Raw genomic sequence first — 22,619 nt, 5'->3', positions numbered from 1 at the left:
GTAAACAGGACCCTACACTATGCTGCATACAGGAAACACACCTCAGGGTCAAAGACAAACACTACCTTAGAGTAAAAGGCTGGAAGACAATTTTACAAGCAAATGGTCTCAGGAAACAAGCTGGAGTAGCCATTTTAATATTAGATAAAATTGACTTTCAAGCCAAAGTCATCAAAAGAGATTCTGAGGGACACTTCTTGCTGGTCAAAGGAAAAAAATACAAAAAGAAGAACTCTCAATCCTGAACATCTATGCTCCAAATTCAAGGGTACCCTCTTTCGTAAAAGAAACTTTATTAAAGCTCAAAGCACACATTGCACCTAACACAATAATTGTGGGTGACTTCAACACTGCACTTTCCTCAATGGACCGATCAGGAAAACAGAAACTAAACAGGGACACAATGAAACTAACTGAAGCTTTGGACCAATTAGATTTAACAAATATATATAGAACATTCTATCCTAAAACAAAAGAATATACCTTTTTCTCAGCACCTCATGGCACCTTCTCCAAAATCGACCATAAAATTGGTCACAAGACAGACCTCAACAAATATAAGAAGATCGAACTAATCCCATGCCTCCTATCAGATCACTATTGAGTAAAAGTGGTCTTCAATAGCAACAAAAACAACAGAAAACCCACATACATGTGGAAACTGAACAATATTCTACTCAATGATACCTTGGTCAAGGAAGAAATAAAGAAAGAAATTAAAGACTTTTTAGAACACAATGAAAATGAAGACAAAATATACCCAAATCTATGGGATACAATTAAAGCAGTGCTAAGAGGAAAACTCATAGCCCTGAGTGCCTCCAAAAAGAAAATGGAGAGAACATACATTACCAGCTTAATGACACACCTGAAAGCCCTGGAACAAAAAGAAACTCTTTCACCCAGGAGGAGCAGAAGACAGGAAATCATCAAACTCAGGGCCGAAATCAATCAAGTAGAAACAAAGAGAACCATACAAAGAATCAACAAAACCAGGAGCTGGTTCTTTGAGAAAATCAACAAGATAGATAAACCCTTAACCAGACTGACCAAAGGGCACAGAGAAAGTATCCAAATTAACAAACTTAGAAATGAAAAGGGAGATATAACAACAGAAACTGAGGAAATCCAAAAAATCATGAGATCCTACTACAAGAGCCTGTACTCAACACAACTGGAGAATCTGGAGGAAATGGGCAATTTCCTTGACAGATACCAAATACCAAAATTAAATCAGGACAAAATAGATCATCTAAACAGTCCCATAATGCCTAAAGAAATAGAAGGAGTCATAGAAAGTCTTCCAACCAAAAAAAGCACAGGACCTGACGGTTTCAGTTCAGAATTCTATCAGACCTTCAAAGAAGAGTTAACACCAATACTCTTCAAACTATTCCACAAAATAGAAACAGAAGGAACACTACCCAATTCCTTCTACGAAGCCACAATTACGCTGATACCAAAACCACACAAAGATCCAACAAAGAAAGAGAACTTCAGACCAATTTCCCTTATGAACATCGATGCAAAAATACTCAATAAAATTCTTGCCAACCGAATCCAAGAACACATCAAAATGATCATCCACCAAGATCAAGTAGGCTTTATCCCGGGAATGCAGGGTTTAAATCAGGGACCACACAAGGCTGCCCCCTTTCTCCTTATCTTTTCAATATTGTACTTGAAGTACTAGCTCGGGCAATTGACAACATAAGGAGTTCAAAGGGATACAAATTGGAAATGAAGGAGTCAAACTATCATTATATGCAGATGACATGATAGTCTACCTAAGTGACCCAAAAAACTCCACTAGAAAGCTCCTACGGCTGATAAACAACTTCAGCAAAGTGGCAGGTTATAAAATAAACTCAAGCAAATCAGTGGCCTTCCTATACTCAAAGGATAGGCAGGCTGAGAAAGAAATTAGGGAAATGAACCCCTTCACAATAGCCACAAAGAGTATAAAGTATCTTGGGGTGACTCTTACCAAACATGTGAAAGATCTGTATGACCAGAACTTCAAGACTCTGAAGAAGGAAATGGAAGAAGACCTCAAAAATGGGAAAACCTCCCATGCTCATAGGTCGGTAGAATCAATATAGTTAAAATGGCCATTTTGCCAAAAGCAATCTACAGATTCAATGCAATACCCATCAAAATCCCAACTCAATTCTTCACAGAGTTAGAAAGAGTAATTATCAAATTCATCTGGAATAACAAAAAACCCAGGATAGCTAAAACTATTGTCCCAAAAAAAGAAAGCCTTGGGGAATCAGTATCCCTGACCTCAAGCAATACTACAGAACAATAGTGTTAAAAACTGCATGGTATTGGTACAGTGACAGCCAGGCGGATCAATGGAACAGGATTGAAGATCGAGAAATGAACCCACACACCTATGGCCACTTGATCCCCGACAAAGAGGCTGAAAACATCCAATGGAAAAAGGATAGCCTTTTCAACAAATGGTGCTGGGTCAACTGGAGGTCAGCATGCAGAAGAATGCGAATTGATCCATCCTTGTCTCCTTGTACTAAGCTCAAATCCAAATGGATCAAGGACCTCCACATAAAGCCAGACACTCTGAGCTATTAGAAAAGCAACTGGGGAAGACCCTTGAGGACATCGGTACAGGGAGAAAGTTTCTGAACAGAACACCAATAGCGTATGCTCTAAGAGCAAGAATTGACAAATGGGACCTCATAAAATTACAAAGTTTCTGTAAGGCAAAGGACACCATCAAGAGGACAAATCGACAACCGACAAATTGGGAAAAGATCTTCACCAATCCTACATCAGATAGAGGGCTAATATCCAATATATATAAAGAACTCAAGAACTTAGACTCCAGAAAACCAAACAACTCTATTAAAAAATGGGAAACAGAGTTAAACAAAGAATTCTCACCTGAAGAACTTCGAATGGCGGAGAAGCATCTTAAAAAATGCTCAACTTCATTAGTCGTTAGGGAAATGCAAATCAAAACAACCCTGAGATTTCACCTTACAGCAGTCAGAATGGCTAAGTTTAAAAATTCAGGAGACAGCAGGTGTTGGAGAGGGTGTGGAGAAAGAGGAACAATCCTCCAATGCTGGTGGGGTTGCAAATTGGTACAACCACTCTTGAAATCAGTCTGGCGGTTCCTCCGAAAAATGGGCACCTCACTTCCAGAAGATCCTGCTATACCATTCCTGGGCATATACCCAGAGGATTCCCCACCATGTAATAAGGATACATGCTCTACTATGTTCATAGCAGCCCTATTTATAATTGCCAGATGCTGGAAAGAACCCAGGTATCCCTCAACAGAAGAGTGGATGCAAAAAATGTGGTATATCTACACAATGGAGTACTATTCAGCCATTAGAAACAATGAATTCATGAAATTCTTAACCAAATGGGTGAAGCTAGAGAACATCATACTAAGTGAGGTAACCCTGACTCAAAAGGTGAATCATGGTATGCATTCACAAATAAGTGCTTATTAACCTAGAAAACTGGAATACCCAAGACATAATCCACACATCAAATGAGGAACAAGAAGAAAGGAAGAGTGGCCCCTTGTTCTGGGAAGACTCAGTGAAGTAGTATTTGGCAAAACCAGACCAGGGAAGTGGGACGGGGTGGGTGGGAGGACAGGGGTAGAGAATGGGGCTTAAGGGACTTTCGGGGAGTGGGGGGCTAGAAAAGGGGAAATCATTTGAAATGTAAATAAAAAATATATGGAATAAAAAAAAATAATGGTGAGTTACTTCAACATTCCACTCTCCTCAATGGACTGATCAGGAAAACAGAAATTATACAGAGACACGGGGAAATTAATTGAAGTTTTAGACCAATTAGATTTAAAATATATATGTGTGTATATATATATATATATATATATATATATATATATATATAACATTTCATCCTAAAGCAGTGCTAAGAGGAAAACTAACAGCCCTGAATGCCTTCAAAAAGAAACGGGAGAGAGCATACACTAGCAGCTAAATGGCAAACGTGAAAGCCCTAGAACAAAAAGAAGCTACTTCACCCAGGAGGAGAAGAAGATAGGAAATCATCAAACTCAGGGCTGAAATCAATCAAGTGGAAACAAAGAGAACCATATAAAGAATCCACAAAACCAGGAGTTGGTTCTTTGAGAAAATCAACAAGATATATAAACCCTTAGCCAGACTGAAAAAAGGGCACAGAAAAAGTATCCAAATTAACAAAATTAGAAATGAAAGGGGGATATAACAAAAGAAACTGAGGAAATTCAAAAAATCATCAGATCCTACTACAAAAGCCTATACTCAACACAACTGGAGAATCTGGAGGAATTGGACAATTTCCTAGACAGATACCAAATACCAAAATTAAATCAGGACGAAATAGATCATCTAAACAGTCCCATAACCCTAAAAAAATAGAAGGGGTCATAGAAAGTCTTCCAACAAAAAAAAGCACAGGACCAGCCGGTTTCAGTGCAGAATTCTATCAGACATTCAAACAGGACCTAACACCAATATTCTTCAAACTATTCCAAAAAATAGAAACAGAAGGAACACTACCCAACTCCTCCTACAAAGCCACAATTACGCTTATACCAAAACCACACAAAGATCCAACAAAGAAAGAGAACTTCAGACCAACTTCCCTTATGAACATCGATGCAAAAATACTCAATAAAATCCTTGCCAACCGAATCCAAGAAGACATAAAAACAATCATCCACCATGATTAAGTAGGCTTTATCCCAGGGATGCAGGGTTGGTTCAATATACAGAAATCCATCAATGTAATCCACTACATAAACAAACTCAAACTAAAAAACCACATGGTCATTTTATTGGATGCTGAATAGACATTCCACAAAATTCAGCATCCTTTCATGCTTAAAGTCTCGGAAAGAGCAGGCATTCAAGGCCCATACCTAAATGTAGTAAAAGCAATACACAGCAAACCGGTAGCCAGCATCAAACTAAATGGAGAGAAACTTGAAGCAATCCCACTAAAATCAGGGACTAGACAGGGCTGCCTTTTTCTCCTTATCTTTTCAATATTGTACTTGAGGTACTAGCTTGGGCAATTAGACAACATAAGGAGGTCAAAGGGATATAAATTGGAAAGGAAGAAGTCAAACTATCATTATTTGCAGAAGATTTGATAGTCTACCTAAGTGACCCAAAACTCCACTAGAGAACTCCTACAGCTGATAACAGCTTCAGCAAAGTGGCAGGTTATAAAATCAACTCAAGCAAATCAGTAGCCTTCCTATACTCAAAGGATAAGTAGGCTGAGAAAGAAATTAGGGAAATGACACCCTTCACAATAGCCACAAACAGTATACCTTGGGCTGACTCTTACCAAACATGTGAAAGATCTGTATAACACAAATATTCTTAAAACTATTCCACAAAATAGAAACAGAAGGAACACCACCCAACTCATTCTACGAAGCCACAATTATACTAATACCAAAACCACAGAAATATCCAACAAAGAAAGAGAACTTCAGGCCAATTTCCCTTATTAATCTTGATGCAAAAATACTCAATAAAATTTTTGCCAACAGAATACAAGAACACATCAAAATGATCATTCACCATGATTAAGTAGGCTTCATCCGATGGATGCAGGGATAGCTCAATATACAGAAATCCATCAATACAATCCACTACATAAACAAACCCAAAGAAAAAAAACCACATGGTTATTTCATTAGATGCTGAAAAATCATTTGACAAAATTCAGCACCCTTTTATGCTATAAGTCTTTGAATTCAAGGCCCCTACCTAAAAATAGTAAAAGCAATATACAGCTAACTGGTAGCCAACATCAAACTAAATGGAAAAATCTTAAAGCAATCCCACTAAAATCAGGGACTAGACAAGGCTGTCCGGACTAGACAAGGCTGTCCCAACCCACAGGACAGTCAACAGGATCCCTGGAACACTTAGGAAAAAGGTGAGAGATAAGAGACAGAGAGAGAGACAGCAAGACAGTCTTCTGATCAAGCTGTCAATTTTAATTTTTTACACAAGGCAATATAAAGGGAAGGGTAAAGGTATAGGAAGGGGTCAAGGGGGAACAATCTCAAGGGGCTGGCATCATTTCTAAGAAACAATGTCTCATAATGTCTTGGAAAAGGTAGTTATTGCTGCTGGAATCTTGGCATGATAAAGGGGGTCATGAGGAGGTGAAGTAGAAAGGAGTTGCTATAGTAACTTATGCACAGGTGAGTTTCAAGAGGAGGGGGTTTTGAGATCTAAGTAAAAATGGCTCCTGGTATCAAGATCTCCTGGCATTGAGGTCTAGGTAGGGATGTCTCCTGGTATTGAGCAGTCTTGGCATTGAAATATTAGTGAGGATTTCTTCTGGTGCTGATATCTCTTGGCATCAAGAACTAAGTGAGTACTGCTCCTGGCACAAGGCTGCCCCCTATCTCCATATCTTTTCAAAATAGTACTTGAAGTCCTAGCTAGAGCAATTAGACAACATCAGGATGTCAAAGGGATACAAATTGGAAAGAAAGAAGTCTAACTATCACTATTTGCAGATGATATGATATTATACTTAAATGACCCAAAAAACTCCACCAGAAAACTCCTACAACTGATAAACAACTTCAGCATTGTGGCTGGTTATAAAATCTAATCAAGCAAATCAGTAGCCTCCTCCTACTCAAAGGATAAGCAGGTTGAGAAAGAAATTAGGGAAATGACACCCTTCACAATAGCCACAAACAATATAAAGTATGTTGGTGTGACTCTAACCAAACAAGTAAAAGAACTGTATGACAAGAACTTCATGTCTCTGAAGAAGGAAATAGAAGACCTCAGAAAACTGAAATATCTTCCATGCTCATGGATAGGCAGGATTAATATAGTTAAAATGGCCATCTTGCCAAAAACAATATAGAGATTTAATGCAATTCCCATCAAAATCCAAACTCAATTTTTCATACAGTTAGAAAGAGCAATTCTTTCTTTCTTTCGTTCTTTTTTTTAGACAGGGTTTCTCTGTTAGCCCTGGCTGTCCTGGAACTTACTCTGTAGACCAGGCTGGCCTTGAAGTCAGAAATCTGCCTGCCTCTGCCTCTGAAGTGCTGGGATTAAAGGTGCATGCCTCCACTGCCCAGGTAGAAAGAGCAATTCTCAAATTCATCTGGAAAAACAAAAAACCCAAGATAGCTAAAACTATTCTCAACAGTAAAAGAACTTCTGGGGGAATCAGAATCCTGGACTTCAAGCAGTACTACAGAGCAATAGTGATAAAAACTGCATGGTATTGGTACAGTGACATGTAGTGTGATTAATGAAATAGGATTGAAGACCCATAAAAGATCTCACACACATATGGTCGCTTGATCTCGACAAAGGAGCTGAAACCATCCAGTGGAAAAAAGATAGTCTTTTCAACAAATGGTGCTGGTTCAATTGGAGGTCAGCATGCAGAAGAATTCAAACTGATCCATTCTTATCTCCTTGTACTAAGCTCAACACCAAGTGGATCAAGGACCTCCATATAAAACCAGACACGCTGAAACTAATAGAAAAGAAACCTGGGAAGACCCTTGAGGACATGGGCACAGGGGAAATATTCCTGAACAGAATACCAGTAGCTTATGCTCTATGATCAAGAATTGACAAATGAACGTGCTAAAATTACAAAGTTTCTGTAAGGAAAAGGACACTATCAAAAGAACAAAACTGCAACCAACAAATTGAGAAAAGATCTTCTCCAACCCTACATCTGACAGAGGGCTAATATCCAATATATACAAAGAACTGAAGAAGATAGCCTCTAGAAAACCAAATAACCCTAATAAAAAATGGGGTACAGAGCTAAACAAAGAATGTTCACCTGAAGAACTTCGAATGCCTGAGAAACACCTTAAGAAATGTTAAATGTCATTGATCATTAGGGAAATACAAATAAAATCAACCCTGAGATTTCACCTCACACCAGTCAGAATGGCTAATATTAAAAACTCAGGAGACAGCAGGTGTTGGCAAGGATGTGGAGAAAGAGGAACCCTCCTCCACTACTGGTGAGATTGCAAGTTGGTACAACCATGCCAGAAATCAGTCTGGTGGTTCCTCAGAAAACTGGGCATGACATTTCCAGAGGACCCTGCTATAACACTCCTGGGCATATACCCAGAGGATTCCCTGGCATGCAATAAGGACACATGCTCCACTATGTTCATGGCAGCCTTATTTATAATAACCAGAACCTGGAAAGAACCCAGATCTCCCTCAATGGAGGAATGGATACAGAAAATGTGGTATATTTACACAATGGAATACTACTCAGCAATTAAAAACAATGAATTAATGAAATTCTTAGGAAAATGGTTGGAACAAGAAAATATCATCCTAAGTATGGTAACTCATTCACAAAAAAACACACATGGATTGCAGTCATTGATAAGTGGATATTAGCCCAGAAGTTCTGAATACCCAAGACACAACTCACATATCAAATCATTCCCAAGAAGAAGGAAGGAGAGGGCCCTGGTCCTGGAAAAGCTTGATGCAGCATTGTAGGGCAGAGAAGTAGGAGGGGGTTAATTGGGGAATGGGCAGAATGAAGAGGGCTTATGAAACTTATAGGGAGGGGGAACCTGTAAAGGGGAAATCATTTGGAAAGTAAACAAAGAATATAGAAAATTATATATATATATGGTGGATCAGGTCTTGGGTGACTTGAAAACTCATTTGAAGGAAATGCTGGAGTGTTTGTTTTTATATCACCTAGAGTTGTGAGTGATGGATCTCAGATGGAGAGTAGAATCATGAGCCTTTCATGAAAACTAGAAGTCTCTGGAAGCTAGAAAAGGCAAGGGAATCAAAGCCACCCCCAATCTACCCACCCTACTTCATACACTACCCACCAAGTGAACCAGAAAACATATTTCCTTGCCACACCTTGATCATCGCCCACTGATGCTGGTTTTTCATATCTAAGTTTTAAATGTTAAGAAAATTAACTATCACAATAATGTGAAAATTCTTAGTTTGCTTTTCCCCCCACTGTTTGTTTCCCAGTTCCTCCTGTTCATGTTCACAATCCCTCTCCCCTCTTCCTTCCTTCCTGCATTTCCTTATCTAACCTGTTCTGATCTTTTAGTTTGTGGCTGTGATGATTTATATATGCTTATCCCAGGGAGTGGCCATACTAGGAGGCATAGCCTTGATGGAATAGGTGTATCACTGTAGACATGGGTTTGAACACACTTCTCTTAGCTGCCTGGAAGCCAGTCTTCTGCTAGCTGCCTTGAGACAAGAGATGAAACTCTCAGCCCCACCAGCCAAATGTCTGCTTGGATGTTGCATGGTTCTACCTTGATGATAATGAACTGAACCTCTGAATCTGTAAGTCAGCCCCAAATAAATGTCATCCTTATGAGTTGCCTTGGTCATGTTTCCTCTTTATAGCAGTAAAACCCAGGGCTGTAAAATCGGGGTGGCGTATTCATGATTTTTGTGCATATTTGGTAAAAAGTATTCTTCCTCCTTTCTTTGTTACTTCTTTCCTCCATTTGGACTAAATGATGTTTAAGAAGTATGAACAAGAAAGTTCCTCTTCCCATGCTTGACTCTGTTCACAGTATCACTCATATGATTAATGTCAACTTTTCTAAGTTCCTCAATCCAAAGTTTATGTCACCACCTCTGATCTTCTCCCACATCCCTCATCCAGCCTGTTAGAAAATTACACACACACACACACACACACACATATATATATATAAAGGTGGGAAGGGGTTGATTGGGGAACAGGGAGGGAAGAGGCTGTTGGGACTTTTGGGGAAGGGGGATCCAAAAAATGGGAAATCATTTGAAATGTAAATAAAGAATATATCTACTGACCCAGCAAAGAGGAGGATCCATCCAGAGGCCTCTGGTGGGAGCCTTCCGGTCACCACCTCTGGATCGGGAGCAGCCTGGGCCACGCGCCCCATCCCCAAGCAGTGCAGAGGGCCAGCAGTACATCTGGAGGCCAGCTGCAGGAAGGCAGCTTTCATGGGTGAGTCCTGCATTGAAAACAAGACCAAATAACACCGGTGAGATCTCAATGGCAAAAGGCAAACATAGGAACATTACTAACAGAAATCAAGGCAATATGACAGCATCTGAACCAATTCTCCATTAACAGCAAGTCCAAACACACCAAAAAAGCAAGATTTGGATTTAAAACCACTGGTCATGATGTTGTTACAAGAACACATGAAGGACATAAATAAATCTCTTAAAGAAATTCAAAACCTCAAAGCCCTTACAAGGGAAACACAAAAATCACTTAAAGAAATTCAGGAGAATATGGGTCAAATGATATTAGCCAATAAGGAGGAAATGCAAAAATCAGTTAAAAAAATACAGGAGAACATTGATCAACAGGCAGAAGTCATGAGAGAAGAAACACAAAAATCTCTCAAAGAATTACAGGAAAACAAAAACAAGCAAGTGAAGGAACTGAACAAAAACATCCAGGATTTAAAAACAGAAGTAGAAACAACCAAGAAATCGCAAAGGGAGACAACTTTGGAGATAGAAAACCTTGGGAAGAAATCAGGGGCCATAGATGCAAATATCAACAACAGAATACAAGAGATAGAAGAATCTCAGATGCTGAAGATACCATAGAAACCATGGACACAATGGTCAAAGAAAATGCAAAATGCAAAAAGCATATAAGCCAAAATGTCCAGGAAATCCAGAACACAATGAGAAGGGCAAACCTAAGGATTATAGGCATAGATGAGAGGGAAGATTTACAACTTAAAGGGCCAGCAAATATCTTCAATAAAATTATAGAAGAAAACTTCCCCAATCTAAAGAGAGAGAGATGCCCATGAATATACAAAAGCCTACAGAACTCCAAACAGACTGGACCAGAACAGAAATACATCCTGTCACATAATAATCAAAACCCCAAATGTACTAAACAAAGAAAGAATATTAAAGTAAGAGAAAGAGGCCAAGTAACATATAAAGGAAGACCTATCAGAATTACACCAGACTTCTCACAAGAGACTATGAAAGCTAGAAAATCCTGGGCAGATCTCATGCAGACTCTAAGAGAACACAAATGCCAGCCAAAACTACTATACCCAGCAAAACTCTCAATCACCATAGATGGAGAAACGAAGATATTCCATCACAAAACAAAGTTCACCCAATATCTTACGACAAACCCAGTCCTACAAAGGATAATGGGAGGAAAACACCAATACAAGGAGGGAAACTTCACCCTGGAAAATGCAAGATAGTATTTCATCAAACCTTCTTTCATCAAACCCAAAAGAAGATAATCAATCAAATATGAAAGATAACATCAAAATGACAGGAAGTAATAATCACTATTCCTTAATATCTCTTAACATCAATGGACTCAATTCCCCATTAAAAAGACATAGAATAATGTACTGGATACGTAAAGAGGATCCTACATTTTGCTGCATACAGGAAACACACCTCAGTGTCAAAGACAAACACTACCTTAGAGTAAAAGGCTGGAAGACAATTTTAAAAGCAAATGGTCTCAGGAAACAAGTCAGAGTAGCCATTCTAATATCAGATAAAATTGACATTCAACCTAAAGACATCAAAAGAGACTCTGAGGGACACTTCTTGCTGGTCAAAGAAAAAACACACTAAGAAGAATTCTCAATCCTGAACATCTGTGCTCCAAATGCAAAGGCAGCCTCATTCATAAAAGAAACTTTACTAAAGCTCAAAGCACACATTGTGCTAACACAATAATTGTGGGTAACTTCAACACTGCCCTTTCCTCAATGGACTGATCAGGAAAACAGAAGCTAAACAGAGACACAATGAAAATAATTGAAACTTTGGACCAATTAGTTTTAACATATACATACATATATATATATATATATATATATATATATATATATATATATATATATATATATATATATATATATATATATAGAGAGAGAGAGAGAGAGAGAGAGAGAGAGAGAGAGAGAGAGAACATTTCACCCTAAAGCAAAAGAATATACCTTTTTCTCAGCAACTCATAGTACCTTCTCCAAAATCGACCATATAATTGGTCACAAGACAGACCTCAACAAATATAAGAAGATCAAAATAATCCCATGCCTCTTATCAGATCACTATGGAGTAAAAGTGGTCTTCAATAGCAACAATAACAACAAAAAGCCCACATACACATGGAAACTGAACAATACTCTACTCAATGATACCATGGTTAAGGAAGAAATAAAGAAAGAAATCAAAGACTTTTTAGAATTTAATGAAAATGAAGACACAACATACCCAAATCTATGGGACACAATGAAAGCAGTGCTAAGAGGAAAACTCATAGCCCTGAGTACCTCCAAAAAGAAAATGGAGAGAGCAAACACTAGCAGCTTAATGGCATACCTGAAAGCCCTGGAGCAAAAAGAAGCGAATTCACCCAGGAGGAGTAGAAGGCAGGAAATCATCAAACTCAGGGCTGAAATCAATCAAGTAGAAACAAAGAGAACCATACAAAGAATCAACAAAACCAGGAGCTGGTTCTTAGAAAAAATCAACAAGATAGATAAACCCTTAGCCAGACTAACAAAAGGGCCCAGAAACAGTATCCAGATTAACAAAATTAGAAACAAAAAGGGAGATATAACAACAGAAACTGAGGAAATTAAAAAAATCATCAGATCTTACTACCAAAGCCTATACTCAACACAACTGGAGAATCTGGAGGAAATGGACAATTTCCTAGACAGATACCAAACACCAAAGTTAAATCAGAATCAAATAGATCATCTAAACAGGTCCATAACCCCTAAAGAAATAAAAGGGGACAAAGAAAGTCTCCCAACCAAAAAAAGCACAGGACCAAATGGCTTCAGTGCAGAATTCTATCAGACCTTCAAAGAAACCTAACACCAATACTCTTCAAACTGTTCCACAAAATAGAAACAGAAGGAACACTACCCAACTCGTTTTATGAAGCCACAATTACACTGATACCAAAACCACACAAAGATCCAACAAAGAAAGAGAACTTCAGGCCAATTTCCTTTATGAATATCAATGCAAAAATACTCAATAAAATTCTTGCCAATCAAATCCAAGAACACATCAAAATGATCATCCACCACGATCAAGTCGGCGTCATCCCAGGGATGCAGGGAGGGTTCAATATAAGGAAATCCATCAATGCAATCCACTATATAAACAAACTCAAAAAAACTATATGATCATTTCATTACATGCTGAAAAAGCATTTGACAAAATTCACCATCCTTTCATGCTAAAAGTCTTGGAAAGAACAGGAATTCAAGGCCCATGTGTAAACATAGTTAAAGCAATATACAGCAAACCGGTAGCCAATATCAAACTAAATGAAGAGAAATTTCAAGCAATCCCACTAAAATCAGGGACTATACAAAGCTGCCCTCTCTCTTCCCATATTTTCAATATAGTACTTGAAGTTCTAGCTAGAGCAATTAGACAACACAGGGAGGTCAAGTGATACAAATTGGAAAGGAAGAAGTAAATTTATCACTATTTGCAGATGACATGATAGTCTACTTAAGTGACCCGAAAACCTCCACCAGAGAACTCCTATAGCTGATAAACAACTTCTTCAAAGTGGCAGGTTATAAAATCAACTCAAGCAAATCAGTTGCCTTCCTATACACAAAGGATAAGCAGGCTGAGAAAGAAGTTAGGGAAATGACACCCTTCACAATAGCCACAAATAATATGAAGCATCTTGCTGTGACTCTAACCAAACAAGTGAAAGATCTATAAGACAAGAACTTCAGGTGTCTAAAGAAGGAAATCCAAGAAGACCTCAGAATATAGAAAAATCTTTCATACCATGTAATAAGGATACATGCTCTACTATGTTCATAGCAGCCCTATTTATAATTGCCAGATGCTGGAAAGAACCCAGGTATCCCTCAACAGAAGAGTGGATGCAAAAAATGTGGTATATCTACACAATGGAGTACTATTCAGCCATTAGAAACAATGAATTCATGAAATTCTTAGGCAAATGGATGGAGCTAGAGAACATCATACTAAGTGAGGTAACCCTGACTCAAAGGGTGAATCATGGTATGCACTCACTAATAAGTGGATATTAACCTAGAAAACTGGAATACCCAAAACATAATCCACACATCAAATGACGTACAAGAAGAAAGGAAGAGTGGCCCCCTGTTCTGGAAAGACTCAGTGAAACAGTATTCGGCAAAACCAGAACGGGGAAGTGGGAAGAGGTGGGTGGGAGGACAGGGGGAGAGAAGGGGGCTTGTGGGACTTTCGGGGAGTGGGGGGATAGAAAAGGGGAAATCATTTGAAATGTAAATAAAAAATATATCGAATAAAAAAAAGGTTATGCAAAAAATAAATAAATAAAATATCTCAGTTAAAAAAAAGAAAAAGAAAAATCTTTCATGCTCGTGGATTGGCAGGATTAATATAGTTAAAATGGCCATCTTGCCAAAAGCAATATACAGATTCAATGCAATCTCCATCAAAATCCCAACTCAGCTCTTCACAGAGTTAGAAAAAGCAATTCTCAAATTTATCTGGAATAACAAAAAAACCAGGATAGCTAAAACTATTCTCAACAGTAAAAGAACTTCCAGGGGAATTAGTATCCCAGACCCCAAGCAATACTACAGAGGAATAGTGCTAAAAATTGCATGGCATTGGCACAGGGACAGGCATGTGGACCAATGGAATAGAAATGAAGACCCAGAAATGAATCCACACATCTATGGTCACTTGATCTTCAACAAAGGAACAGAAAACATCCAGTGGAATAAAGATAGCCTTTTCAACATATGGTGCTGGTTCAACTGGAGGTCAGCATGCAGGAGAATGCAAATTGATCCATCCTTATCTCCTTGCATTAAACTCCACTCCAAGTGGATCAAGGACCTCCACATAAAACCAGACACACTCAAACTAATAGAAAAGAAACTTGGGGAAACCCTTGAGGACATGGGCACAGGGGAAAAGTTCCTGAACAGAACACCAATAGCTTATGCTCTAAGATCAAGAATTGACAAATGGGATCTCTTTGTAATGATAAAATTACAAAGTTTCTGTAAGGCAAAGACACCATCAAAAGGACAAAACGGCAACTAACAAATTGGGAATAGATCTTCACCAACCCTACAACCAATAGAGGGCTAATATCCAATATATACAAAGAACTCAAGAAGCTAGACCCCAGGGAAACAAATAACTCTATTAAAAATGGGGTACAGATCTATACAAAGAATTTTTACCTGAAGAAATTCAGATGGCTGAGAAGTACCTTACGAAATGCTCAACATCATTAGTTATTAGGGAAATGGAAATCAAAAGAACCCTGAGATTTCCCCTCACACCAGTCAGAATGGCTAAGGTTAAAAACTCAGGAGACAGCAGGTGTTGGCAAGGATGTGGAGAAAAAGGAACACTCCTTCACTGCTGGTGGGATTGTAAGATGGTACAACCACTCTGGAAATCAGTCTGGCAGTTCCTAGGAAAGCTGGATATGACACTTCTGGAGGACCCTGCTATACCTCTCCTGGGCATATACCCAGAGAATTCCCCAGCATGCATTAAGGACACATGCTCCACTATATTCATAGCAGCCTTATTTATAATAGCCAGAAGCTGGAAAGAACCCAGATATTCCTCAATGGAGGAATATAGAAAATGTGGTATATATACACAATGGAGTACTATTCAGCAATTAAAAACAACGAATTCATGAATTTTCTAGGCAAATGGTTGGAACTGGAAAATATCATCCTAAGCGAGGTAAAGCAATCACAAAAGAAGACACATAGAATGCAATCATTGATAAGTAGATATTAATTAGCCCTGAAACTCTGAATACTGAAGATACAGTTAGCATATTAAATGATTCCCATGAAGAATGAAGAAGAGGGCCCTAATCCTGGAAAGGCTTGTTCCAGCATTGTAGGGGAGTACCAGGACAGAGAAAAGGGAACAGGAAAGATAGGAGAATGGATAGAGAGAAGAGGATGTTTGGGACATATGGGGAGAGAAGAACTTTGAAAGAGGAAAGCTTTTGGATTGTAAACAAAGAATATAGAAAATAAAAATATATATTAAAAAGAATATATCTAATAAAAAAGTAAAACGTAAAAAAATAAAATAAAATAGGAATATCTTGTCGAAAATTTCCTTTTGCCATACACTCCTTTATTTTGATCAGTCTTAGCTCACATACCTGTTTATCAGTGAGGTATTTTCTTACCCCTTTAATATGTCACAACTCTACTTTATCTGCCTTATTTTCTCTAGTAGCTCTAACTATCATTACACATGGGTTTTATTTACTTCTCCATAAGTGTTTCCAATGATATAAGCATCAACAGGCTACAGATATATCTGTTTCATTTATTGTATTATCATCTGTATAAAACCAGCTATAAGTGTGCTAGCCAATAGACATACTTTCTCCACTAAACATTTAGGTCACCAGTGTAATAGGTGTGCAACAAGAGTTCCCCATACAAGTCAGTTTCATATGTTGCAGTAATAATATTTTATTCTTTCATCTACAGTTTACTTTCCATTCCAGTAGTATCCATTCACTGTTCACTGTGACCAAAGTCCTATGAGGAGCATCATGATCCACACAGCAAAAACAAGACCCAACTTAGACAATTTAAACACTATTCTTGAAAGAGAAGTGAAGAAAACCACAAAATTACAGTAATATACAAAAGTCTGAGATTGACTACAATGGTACAAAAGTAGAAATGCATGGAAGAAGATTGTAAAACATTTTTATTTATTATTTCATTCACTTTACATCCTTATCACAGATCATAGCCTCCCTCTCTCCTCTCTTCCAGTTCCACCCTTAGAAATCCTCCACAATGCTCCCTCCCCTTCCCCAGAGAAGGAGAGACCCTTTAACTACCACCCCACCCTGGAGCACCTCCTTCCAGCAGATCTAGGCACAAGCTGTCCCACTGAGGCCCAACCAGACAGGCCAAGTAAAAGGAAGGAGGATTTAATGGCAGGTCACAGAGATGCAGAGACTGAGAAAGCTCCACTCCACTTGTTAGGGGATCCACATGAGGACCAAGTTGCACATTTGGTACAAATGTATAGGAGACCTGGGTCCAGTTCTTGCACACTCCCAGGTTTGTGGCCAAGGTTCTGTGAGCTCACTTGGCCAAGATTAGTTTACTCTTTGGTTCTTTTGATCACCATCCTACTTTCTCAATATTATGCCCACTTTTCTACAAAACCTCCCAGGCTGTGCCTGATATTTGGCTGTGAGTCTGTAGGCAGCTGCCTCTGTCTACTGATTGATGATGCCTCTCAGGGGAGAGTTACGCTAAGCTCATTTTACAAGCTTAGCAGAGTATCATTAATAGTGTCAGGGGTTGGCTCTCTTCCATGAAATGGGTCTTAAGCTAGGACAGTCATTGGCTGGCCATTCCCTCAATTGCTTCTCCATCTTTATCACTGCACGGCTTAGGCAAGACAAATTTTGGCTTGAAGGCATTTTGGGTGGATTGATATCTTCCTCCCTCTAGAAGTCCTGCCTGGCAACAGGAGGTGGCCACTTCAGTCCCTATATCAAACCCTGGTAGGAATCTAAGCTAGAGTCACCACATAGACTCCCTATATTCTCTCCTGTCTCAGGCTTCCAGCTAGTCACCAGAAATATCCACTACTGATATTAATGCCCATTTTCACTTCCAACCCTCTCTTACATCCTCTTTCCTCACACCTGATTGCCACTCCAGTTCCCTCTCTCCGTCCACCTCCAATGCCTATTTAGTTGTTTCTCAAGAGTGAAATTTGTTCATCCTTCCTTAGGATCTCCTTGTTACCCAGATTCTTTTGATCTGTGGACTATAGAATGATAGTTCTGTATTTCATGGCTTATGCCTACTAATAAGTGAGTGTATACCATATATATCTTTCTGGCTCTGAGTCACCTCACTCATGATGGTATCTTCAAGTTCCATCTATTTGCCTGCAAAATTCACAATGTAGTTGGTGGTATTATTATTATTATTGTTATTATTATTATTATTAATTCACTTTCTGTCCCACTCACTGACTCACTCTCCTGGTCACCCCTATCATAACACTAACCCATTTCTTTCTCTTCTTTGAGCGTGAATAACCTCCCAGGTATTCCTCTACCCCAGCATACCAAGTCTCTACTAGTCTAGGCTCATCCTGTTGCATGTAATTTTAAAAATCCACACTAGCTCCAGCTAGGCTCTAGAATCAGTAGCCACCTGTTTCCCCTTGCCCTATGCTGAAAACAGCTATCTGCTCCTGGATCCCAAGTTTGGCTTGCCCAGCGCCCCCAAGCCCAACTTTCCTAAAAATGTCTTGGAGCTCCTGCTCATGGTCGACAGACTGACTGCCTGAGCGGTTGGCTACAAGAACAGCAATGGCTGCTCAGTGGTTTCACACTCTCTCTTGCCCACCTAAATAGTCACAAATGGAAACACTGGACAGTTTTAATATGTAATATCATCCAGAGTTATATTGGTAAATCTTCAACCCCAATATGCCCATGCAAAGAACATACAACTCAGTTATAATATTTGTAAGATGCACACCTAGCTTAGGCAGATATACTACTACATTTCTTTATTCCTCAGCTATGAGATCCCTGGTTACTTGTGGCTCCTTCTGCTCCACATTCCACCTCTTCATCCAACTTTCTCTCTGTTCCTTCACCTAGTTGTCTCTCCTCCATCTTCTCCCTCCTTCTCTAAAACTTCCAGCCCCATATTTTCCTTCCACTGTCTAATCACAGACTCTAGCCTTTATTTGACCAGGTAAAATGGAGAGCAGGTTCACATCAAATCTTTAGGGGCAGGATTAGTATCAAAATACAAATAGCACAAAGACAATACGAGCATCTTCCTAACTCACTAAAGTCAGACAAGGCAGCCCAGCTAGAACATATCCCACAAACAGGCAACAGCTTTTGGGATAATCTAGCTCCAGTTGTCTAGGATACACATGAACACCAAGCTGCACTTCTGCTACATATGTGCAGGTAGTCGTAGGTCCAGCCCATGTAAGCTCTTGGGTTGGTAGTTCAGTCGTGTGTACCAAAAGGAGCATGCCATGGCTGTCTCCAGAGGGGCCCTGCCAGAGCCTTACAAATACAGAGGCAGAAACTAGCAACCAACTATTGGACTGAGCTTGGGGTCCCCAATGGAGAATCTGGAGGGTGGTCCAGAGGAGCTGAAGGGAAGAACAATGACTTCGGACACCCAGACATCCCAAGACTCCCAGGGACTGAACCATCAACCAAGTGGTACTCATAGTTCCAGCTAAAAATTTGGCAGAGGAATGCCTTGTTGGGCATCAGTGGGAGGAGTGGTCTTTGGTCAGGTAAAGTTGCAATAGAGGCCACAACAAAGGGAAACAGATGGGTAAGGGAGGAGGGGGGGAAGGTGGGACTGTGTCAGGTAGAGGGGCATATACATGGAGACAGGGGGTGGGAAGAGGGGTAGGAAATTGTTGGGAAGGGGGGCTTTTGGAGGGGGAAATTGGGAAAGGTCTTACCATTGGCAATGTAAATACTCAATAAAAAAAAAAAGAAAGAAAAAAAAAGGATCCAAGTTAGTTTAATCTGTTCGTCTTCCTGTGGAGTTTCTATACATTTTGAGGACCGCAATTTTTCCCCTACTCTTCTATAAGAGTCCGTGAACTTCATCCATGGTTAGGCTATGGGTGTCTACATCCATCTGAGTACACTGTTGTGTAGAGCATCTCAGAGGACACCTATGGTAGACTCCTGTCTAGAAGGATAACAGAGTATCATTAATACTGTCAGGGATTGGTGCTTGCCCTTGGAACAGGTCCCTAGTTGGGCTGGTTATTGCTTGGCCATTTTCTTTGTCTCTGTTTCATACCATATCCCTGTATTTCTTGTAGACATGATAATTTCTGGGTCAAATGTTTTATGGGTGAATAAGTATCCCTATTCTCCGCTGGGATTCTTGCCTGGCTACAGAAGGTGGTATCTTCAGGTTCCATATCCCCAGTGCTGTGACTCATAGCTATGGTCACCCCCATTGATTGTTGGATGCCACACTTTCCTCAAGTCTCTGTCATGTCCTGAAGATTTTCCTCACCTCCCCAACCCTGTAAACTGCAGATATTCAATCAATTATTCTCATGACCATCTGGCTATCTGTCCTGTCCCTTCCCTCACCTGATCCTGAACACCCCTGTTCTCATCCTCTCTGCTACCCTGTTTTCTCCATCCATCTATCTTTTTATGAATATTTTATTTCCCCTTCTAATGATATTCAAGCATCCTTGCTTATGTCTTCCTTCTCATTTAGCTTCTCTGACCTCTGGATTTTAACTTGAGTATCCTGCATTTTATGGTTAATATTCATTTATAAATAAGTATATACCACAGATATATTCTTAAGTTTCATCCATTTGCCGCCAAAATACATGATGTCTTTATTTTTAATAGCTGAATAGTATTCATTGTGGAGACATACCACGTTTTTGTTGTCCATTGTTCAGTTGAGGGACAAGTTAAGCTGTTTCCAGTTTCTGGCTGTTATGAATAAAACTTCTATGAACATAGTGAGTGCCCTTGTGCATTATCAAAAAATTTTGGGTAGATATCCAAGAGTAATATAGTCAGTCTTGAGGTAGAACTATTCCTTGTTTTTTGGAAATCTGCAAAATTGATTTCCAACATGGTTATAAAAGTTTGTATTCCAAGCACCAATGGAGGAGTATTCCCCTTTTCTCCACATCCTCACCAGCATGTGCTATCATTTGAGGATTTTTATCTTAGCCATTCTGACCAGTGTAAAACAGAGTACCAGAATTGTTTTGATTTGTATTTCCTTGATCTGTAAGGGCTTTGAACATTAGTTTAATTGCTGTCTAATTACTTGAGTTCTTTATAAATTTTGCATTTTAACCTTGTCAAATGTTGGGCTGGTGAAGATCCTTTCTCAATCAGTAGGTATCCACTTTGTCCTATTGATAATGACCTTCACCTTAAAAATTTTTGGTATCATGAGGTCTCATTTATCAATTATTGATCTTTGTTCAGGAAGATGTTTCCTGTATCAATGCACTCAGCATTATTTCCCACATTCTGTTCTATTAGATTTAATATATTTGATTTTATATTGAGGTCTTTGATCCACTCAGACTTGAGTTTTGTACAGGGTGATAAGAATGAATATATTTGCATTCTTCAATATGCAGACATCCAGTTAGTCCAGCACCATTTGTTGAAGATGCTTTCTTTTTTGGGTTCTTTATAAAAAATCAGTGTCCATACTTGTGTGAGCTTATTTCTGGGACTTTGATTTTATTCCACTGATCACTGTGTCTGTCTCTGTATGAATACCATGCAGTTTTTAATCCCCATTTCTCTGTAGAACAGCTTGAACTCAAAGTTCCTCCCAAAGTTCTTTTGATTTTCAGGATTGTTTTGGGCATCTAGGATCCTCTGTTTTTCAATATGAAGTTGAGAGATGCTCTTTCAAGGCCCATAAAAAATTGTGTTGTAATTTTGATGAGGATTGCATCCAATCTATAAATTGCTTTTGATAAGATGGTCATTTTCACTATGTTAATACTGTTTATTCATGAACATGGGGAATCTTTCCATATTCTGATATCTTGTTCAGTTTCTTTCTTCAGGGACTTGAAGTTCTTGTCCTACTGATCTTTTTCTTGCTTGATTATAATTACGCCAAGACATTTTATATTATTCATATCTATTTTAAATAATATTTTTCCATTAATTTCTTTGCCAGTTTGGCTATCATTTGTATAAAGGAAGGCTATTGATTTATTTGAGTTAATTTTGTATCTAAACACTTTCCTGAAGGGGTTTATCACCTGTAGGAGTTCTCCAGTAGATTTTTTGTTTGTTGTTTACTTATATATACTGTCATATCATCCACAAATAATCATACTTTCACTTCTTCCTTTCCAGTTTGTATCCCCTCTATGTCCTTTAATTGTCTTATTGTTCTGGCTATACTTTCAAGTACAATATTTCATAGATGGAGAGAGATTGGGCCTTATCTTGTGCATCATTTTAGTGTAATTGTTTTAAGTTTCTCTCTATTTGGTTGGATGTTGGCTATTGGCTTGCTGTATATTGATTGGTTATATTTAGGTATGTGCCTTGTATTATTGACTTCTCCAAGACTCTCAAAATGAAGGGGTATTGGATTTTGTTAAAAGTATCTGCAGTCTCTAATGAAAGGGTCACCTGTTTTTTTTCTTTTAGTTTGTTTATATGGTTGATTACATTGATGAATTTTCATATATTGAATCACTGCTGCATCACTGGGATGAAGCCATCTTGATCATGGTGCATGATGTTTTGAAATTTTCCTAAGTTAAATTTGCAAATATTTTACTGAGTATTTTTGCATCTATGTGCTTAAGAGAAATTTTTCTGAATTTCTCTATGTTGTGTCTTTCTATGGTTTAGGTATCAGGGTGGCCATGGTTTAATAGACTGACTTTAGCAGGGTTTCCTCTGTTTCTATTTTGTGGAATAGTTTAAGGACTATTGGTATTACCCCTCCTTGAAAGTCTTACAGAATTCTACATTAAAACTGT

This window comes from Apodemus sylvaticus, chromosome 7 (genome assembly GCF_947179515.1).
Source record: "Apodemus sylvaticus chromosome 7, mApoSyl1.1, whole genome shotgun sequence".
In the NCBI taxonomy this organism is placed as follows: domain Eukaryota; kingdom Metazoa; phylum Chordata; class Mammalia; order Rodentia; family Muridae; genus Apodemus; species Apodemus sylvaticus.
The sequence above is the reverse complement of the archived record's forward strand: the minus strand, read 5'-3'. Positions refer to the sequence as shown.